Raw genomic sequence first — 8274 nt, forward strand, 5'->3', positions numbered from 1 at the left:
CCATAACCAGCGAAGAAATGGAATCGGTTATCAAAAATCTCCCAACAAATAAGAGTCCAGGACCAGATGGCTTCCCAGGGGAGTGCTACCAGACATTTAAAGCAGAGATAATACCTATCCTTCTCAAGCTATTCCAAGAAATAGAAAGGGAAGGAAAACTTCCAGACTCATTCTATGAAGCCAGTATTACTTTGATTCCTAAACCAGACAGAGACCCAGTAAAAAAAGAGAACTACAGGCCAATATCCCTGATGAATATGGATGCAAAAATTCTTAATAAGATACTAGCAAATCGAATTCAACAGCATATAAAAAGAATTATTCACCATGATCAAGTGGGATTCATTCCTGGGATGCAGGGCTGGTTCAACAAATTCGCAAATCGATCAACGTGATACATCACATTAACAAAAAAAAAGAGAAGAACCATATGATCCTGTCAATCGATGCAGAAAAGGCCTTTGACAAAATCCAGCACCCTTTCTTAATAAAAACCCTTGAGAAAGTCGGGATAGAAGGAACATACTTAAAGATCATAAAGGCCATTTATGAAAAGCCCACAGCTAACATCATCCTCAACGGGGAAAAACTGAGAGCTTTTTCCCTGAGATCAGGAACACGACAGGGATGCCCACTGTCACCGCTGCTGTTTAATATAGTGCTGGAAGTTCTAGCATCAGCAATCAGACAACAAAAGGAAATCAAAGGCATCCAAATTGGCAAAGATGAAGTCAAGCTTTCGCTTTTTGCAGATGACATGATATTATACATGGAAAATCCGATAGACTCCACCAAAAGTCTGCTAGAACTGATACATGAATTCAGCAAAGTTGCAGGATACAAAATCAACGTGCAGAAATCAGTTGCATTCTTATACACTAACAATGAAGCAACAGAAAGACAAATGAAGAAACTGATCCCATTCACAATTGCACCAAGAAGCATAAAATACCTAGGAATAAATCTAACCAAAGATGTAAAAGATCTGTATGCTGAAAACTATTGAAAGCTTATGAAGGTAATTGAAGAAGATATAAAGAAATGGAAAGACATTCCCTGCTCATGGATTGGAAGAATAAATATTGTCAAAATGTCAATACTACCCAAAGCTATCTACACATTCAATGCAATCCCAATCAAAATTGCACCAGCATTCTTCTCGAAACTAGAACAAGCAATCCTAAAATTCATATGGAACCACAAAAGGCCCCGAATAGCCAAAGTAATTTTGAAGAAGAAGACCAAAGCAGGAGGCATCACAATCCCAGACTTTAGCCTCTACTACAAAGCTGTCATCATCAAGACAGCATGGTATTGGCATAAAAACAGACACATAGACCAATGGAATAGAATGGAAACCCCAGAACTAGACCCACAAACGTATGGCCAACTCATCTTTGACAAAGCAGGAAAGAACATCCAATGGAAAAAAGACAGTCTCTTTAACAAATGGTGCTGGGAGAACTGGACAGCAACATGCAGAAGGTTGAAACTAGACCACTTTCTCACACCATTCACAAAAATAAACTCAAAATGGATAAAGGACCTGAATGTGAGACAGGAAACCATCAAAACCTTAGAGGAGAAAGCAGGAAAAGACCTCTCTGACCTCAGCCGTAGCAATCTCTTACTCGGCACATCCCCAAAGGCAAGGGAATTAAAAGCAAAAGTGAATTACTGGGACCTTATGAAGATAAAAACCTTCTGCACAGCAAAGGAAACAACCACCAAAACTAAAAGGCAACCAACGGAATGGGAAAAGATATTTGCAAATGACACATCGGACAAAGGGCTAGTATCCAAAATCTATAAAGAGCTCACCAAACTCCACACCCGAAAAACAAATAACCCAGTGAAGAAATGGGCAGAAAACATGAATAGACACTTCTCTAAAGAAGACATCCGGATGGCCAACAGGCACATGAAAAGATGTTCAACGTCGCTCATTATCAGGGAAATACAAATCAAAACCACACTCAGATACCACCTCACGCCAGTCAGAGTGGCCAAAATGAAGAAATCAGGAGACTATAGATGCTGGAGAGGATGTTGAGAAACAGGAACCCTCTTGCACTGTTGGTGGGAATGCAAATTGGTGCAGCCGCTCTGGAAAGCAGTGTGGAGGTTCCTCAGAAAATTAAAAATAGACCTACCCTATGACCCAGCAATAGCACTGCTAGGAATTTATGCAAGGGATACAGGAGTACTGATGCATAGGGGCACCTGTACCCCAATGTTTATAGCAGCACTCTCAACAATAGCCAAATTATGGAAAGAGCCTAAATGTCCATCAACTGATGAATGGATAAAGAAATTGTGGTTTATATACACAATGGAATACTACGTGGCAATGAGAAAAAATGAAATATGGCCTTTTGTAGCAACATGGATGGAACTGGAGAGTGTGATGCTAAGTGAAATAAGCCATACAGAGAAAGACAGATACCATATGGTTTCACTCTTATGTGGATCCTGAGAAACATAACAGAAACCCATGGGGGAGGGGAAGGAAAAAAAAAAAAAAAAAAAGAGGTTAGAGTGGGAGAGAGCCAAAGCATAAGAGACTGTTAAAAACTGAGAACAAACTGAGGGTTGATGGGGGGTGGGAGGGAGGGCAGGGTGGGTGATGGGTATTGAGGAGGGCACCTTTTGGGATGAGCACTGGGTGTTGTATGGAAACCAATTTGACAGTAAATTTCATATATTAAAAAATTAAAAAAAAAATTAAAAAAAAAAAAAAAAAAAAGAAAGAAAAGGGAGATGACCCAAATAGATAAAATCATGAATGAAAATGGAATGATTACAACCAATCCCTCAGAGATACAAACAATTATCAGGGAATACTATGAAAAATTATATGCCAACAAATTGGACAACCTGGAAGAAATGGACAAATTCCTAAACACCCACACGCTTCCAAAACTCAATCAGGAGGAAATAGAAAGCTTGAACAGACCCATAACCAGCGAAGAAATTGAATCGGTTATCAAAAATCTCCCAACAAATAAGAGTCCAGGACCAGATGGCTTCCCAGGGGAGTTCTACCAGACGTTTAAAGCAGAGATCATACCTATCCTTCTCAAGCTATTCCAAAAAATAGAAAGGGAAGGAAAACTTCCAGACTCATTCTATGAAGCCAGTATTACTTTGATTCCTAAACCAGACAGAGACCCAGTAAAAAAAGAGAACTACAGGCCAATATCCCTGATGAATATGGATGCAAAAATTCTCAACAAGATAAGAGCAAATTGAATTCAACAGCATATAAAAAGAATTATTCACCATGATCAAGTGGGATTCATTCCTGGGATGCAGGGCTGGTTCAACATTTGCAAATCAATCAACGTGATACATCACATTAATAAAAGAAAAGATAAGAACCATATGATCCTGTCAATCGATGCAGAAAAGGCCTTTGACAAAATCCAGCACCCTTTCTTAATAAAAACCCTTGAGAAAGTCGGGATAGAAGGAACATACTTAAAGATCATAAAAGCCATTTATGAAAAGCCCACAGCTAACATCATCCTCAACGGAGAAAAACAGAGCTTTTTCCCTGAGATCAGGAACACGACAGGGATGCCCACTGTCACCGCTGTTGTTTAACATAGTGCTGGAAGTTCTAGCATCAGCAATCAGACAACAAAAGGAAATCAAAGGCATCAAAATTGGCAAAGATGAAGTCAAGCTTTCGCTTTTTGCAGATGACATGATATTATACATGGAAAATCTGATAGACTCCACCAAAAGTCTGCTAGAACTGATACATGAATTCAGCAAAGTTGCAGGATACAAAATCAATGTACAGAAATCAGTTGCATTCTTATACACTAACACTGAAGCAACAGAAAGATAAATAAAGAAACTGATCCCATTCACAATTGCACCAAGAAGCATAAAATACCTAGGAATAAATCTAACCAAAGATGTAAAAGATCTGTATGCTGAAAACTATAGAAAGCTTATGAAGGTAATTGAAGAAGATATAAAGAAATGGAAAGACATTCCCTGCTCATGGATTGGAAGAATAAATATTGTCAAAATGTCAATACTACCCAAAGCTATCTACACATTCAATGCAATCCCAATCAAAATTGCACCAGCATTCTTCTCGAAACTAGAACAAGCAATCCTAAAATTCATATGGAACCACAAAAGGCCCCGAATAGCCAAAGTAATTTTGAAGAAGAAGACCAAAGCAGGAGGCATCACAATCCCAGACTTTAGCCTCTACTACAAAGCTGTCATCATCAAGACAGCATGGTATTGGCATAAAAACAGACACATAGACCAATGGAATAGAATGGAAACCCCAGAACTAGACCCACAAACGTATGGCCAACTCATCTTTGACAAAGCAGGAAAGAACATCCAATGGAAAAAAGACAGTCTCTTTAACAAATGGTGCTGGGAGAACTGGACAGCAACATGCAGAAGGTTGAAACTAGACCACTTTCTCACACCATTCACAAAAACAAACTCAAAATGGATAAAGGACCTGAATGTGAGACAGGAAACCATCAAAACCCTGGAGAAGAAAGCAGGAAAAGACCTCTCTGACCTCAGCCGTAGCAATCTCTTACTCGACACATCCCCAAAGGCAAGGGAATTAAAAGCAAAAATGAATTACTGGGACCTTATGAAGATAAAAAGCTTCTGCACAGCAAAGGAAACAACCACCAAAACTAAAAGGCAACCAACGGAATGGGAAAAGATATTTGCAAATGACACATCGGACAAAGGGCTAGTATCCAAAATCTATAAAGAGCTCACCAAACTCCACACCCCAAAAACAAATAACCCAGTGAAGAAATGGGCAGAAAACATGAATAGACACTTCTCTAAAGAAGACATCCTGATGGCCAACAGGAACATGAAAAGATGCTCAATGTCGCTCCGCAACAGGGAAATACAAATCAAAACCACACTCAGATATCACCTCATGCCAGTCAGAGTGGCCAAAATGAACAAGTCAGGAGACTATAGATGCTGGAGAGGATGTGGAGAAACGGGAACCCTCTTGCACTGTTGGTGGGAATGCAAATTGTTGCAGCCACTCTGGAAAGCAGTGTGGAGGTTCCTCAGAAAATTAAAAATAGACCTACCCTATGACCCAGCAATAGCACTGCTAGGAATTTACCCAAGGGATACAGGAGTACTGAGGCATAGGGGCACTTGTACCCCAATGTTTATAGCAGCACTCTCAACAATAGCCAAATTATGGAAAGAGCCTAAATGTCCATCAACGGATGAATGGATAAAGAAATTGTGGTTTATATACACAATGGAGTACTACATGGCAATGAGAAAGAACGAAATATGGCCCTTTGAAGCAACGTGGATGGAACTGGAGAGTGTGATGCTAAGTGAAATAAGCCATACAGAGAAAGACAGATACCATATGGTTTCACTCTTATGTGGATCCTGAGAAACTTAACAGAAACCCATGGGGGAGGGGAAGAAAAAAAAAAAAAAAAAAAGAGGTTAGAGTGGGAGAGAGCCAAAGCATAAGAGACTGTTAAAAACTGAGAACAAACTGAGGGTTGATGGGGGGTGGGAGGGAGGGGAGAAGGGGTGATGGGTATTGAGAAGGGCACCTTTTGGGATGAGCACTGGGTGTTGTATGGAAACCAATTTGACAATAAATTTCATATATTGAAAAAAAAAACTAAGTGGGTAGTCAGGACTTTATCTGGAGAGTCTTACTTATTCTTTAATACAGAAATCCTGGAATTCCATGCAAAAAACAAAACAAAACAAAAACAAAACAAAAAAAAGAGTCAGATGCTCAAGTAACTGAGCCACCCAGGCACCCCTTACCCAAAACATTCTTATTTTTTTTTATATCTGGGATTCCTAGGAAGGGTTCAGATTGAAGATGGGACAAGAAAGTCACCTAAAAACCTCTATTAATCACTCCTACTCCCCCAAATTTTCGTGGTCATCTTACCTGAAAGGGTTCACCTTTTGTTCCTTAACCCTCTCGGAGTCCATGTACCTATCCTTCTATCCTTCTCTTCTTTATCACCTCTTTTCTCATGAAAATGACAAATACAGTCCTCTCTTCATTCATGTTGCTCTGCCATCTTTCCTCAAGTTCTGTCACCAGCTACACTCATACCTTTGGTGCCTCACCTTCTACCCCAAGTGCTTATTTAGGTATTTCTCCAAACATAATTCTCCCCCTAAGAGAAAGTATCTTGCTAGATACATCAAAAAAAGTACAGGTTTTTTCCCCCCGCTTGTTTCAGAAGAGAAGAGAATAATTATACATATGTCCAACTCTACCTAGGTCACATAAGGAGTCCATAATACACCCGAGGATAAAAGTAGATGTGATCTGCTAACTAGAAATCAGCACATTGAATAATAATACAAATATTTTTTGAATGGAATAAAAGGACGATGGACTAGTTACAGGACAGATTTAAAATAATCACTCTCTATGGAACTCTCCCTGAAAGATGTCAGCTACCCAAGACAACTCACTACAATTCCACCTGAGTAGCCTCTTTTATAAATTTTCCCATCAAATGGGTCAATTGATAGGGTAGTGACTGATATGACCTAAAACATAGCAAGGCCTAGGGGGACCTGGGTGGCTCAGTCTGTTAAGCGTCTGACTTTAGCTAAGGTAATGATCTCACGGTTTGTGGGTTCAAGCCCTACATCAGGCTCTGTGCTGACCTCTCAGAGCCTGGAGTATGCTTCAGATACTGTGTGTGTGTCTCTCTCTCTGCCCCTCTCCTGCTCATGCTCTTTCTCCTTCTCTCAAAAACAAATAAACATTAAAAAACAAAAAACATAGCAAGGCCTAACCAGGGGTACATGAAGATACATAATGCCAGAGAAGAAACGGATCTCTTTAGCCCCTGAGGTAAGGGGTGGAGTTCTAGTGCAAGGCCAAAATCAAGTTTAAGGAATCAAAGAAGCCAAATGTCACAAAACGCAAGTAAGAGTTCTCACTTGGGAACGCAGCCCTAAGTTTAGGAATCTGGAGAGCAAGTAAAGCAGTAAGAAACAGGTAATCACATTTTGTTAGGGAGGTCAGGGTTTATCTGGCCCTAAGATGTTTTTAATGGACCAGAGTACTCAAGCCAGTCTGGTCTGTGACTTATTAATGGTCCCTCCTGGTATCAGATAGATCTCTGCAACACAAAATGGGTGGTGCCAGTTCACAGTCTAGACACAGCCCTAATAAAGATGAAAAAGGAGAAGTAAATTTATTCTACAATTCAGTTATGCCAGTCAGTGGCACATTTCTTACCCAAGTCACAAACACATTTACATAGTCTGAGATTGCAAGGCAGATACCTCAAAAATAAACTGGAATGAAAGAAAATGGATTTTAAATTACAGAGGTAACATTTCTATTTCATGCCATCTGTTATAACTCAAGTTTCCAGCAAATGGATTATTCACCAGAAATGATGCAAAAAACAAAAAACAAAAAACTGAGATCAAAATAATGTTATTGAAAACAAAGATATTTTTAAATGATGATACATAGATAATTTTAAAAGTACTGATTCAATCTATTTTTTTTTTAAACTTAAAAGTTGTAGATTAGTGAATATGCACCAGTATTCTTGGATGGACCAAAATGATGATAAATTAAACCTTTTCCCAAAATAATCCTAGAAACACAAGTGAACATTTTATCTATTTTGCAAATCTCCTAGCACTAGCACTAAAGTATGGGTGTTTGCCTGGAGGATGTTTACTCCACAGATTCCCTTTGAAATCTGAGATGGGAGGTAAAGGCAGGCAAGGATTAGGAGATCTGACCATCTCTGTGTTTCTGCACTGCAGACAGGTTCTCTGAGTTCAGAGCTGATCAATAACCAAAGTCCCAAACTCCCTAGCTGTAATCACAATCAATACCAACTGCCGGTTTGTATCAGAAAACAATTAGGACTCTCTAATTTAGGGCTGGCACAAGTACCTCAGAATCAGCAGTAATGAAAACATTCAGTCCACCATATAATATAGTTTAGAACAAGAAAAAACACAAAACAAATAGGGTGAGACATCTCCCACCCACCTCCCCAGTCATCAACACAGCCCTGCTCAGAGGGGGAGAGGCTATTTCAGTAATGTCTTGACTCTAATAATTTACCCATGGCCAGCCAGAAACAAAACGGTAGGCGAAACCTTTCTCAGCATGATAGAAGGCGGTCATTGAGCGGTTTGTCCTCATTCACCTCTACTGACACTGCTACAGAAGCTCTCACCCTCTTCAATGACAGGATCACAGATTGAGGAGGCCTCAAA

Source organism: Panthera onca, chromosome A1 (genome assembly GCF_046562875.1).
Source record: "Panthera onca isolate mPanOnc1 chromosome A1, mPanOnc1 haplotype 2, whole genome shotgun sequence".
Lineage (NCBI taxonomy): Eukaryota > Metazoa > Chordata > Mammalia > Carnivora > Felidae > Panthera > Panthera onca.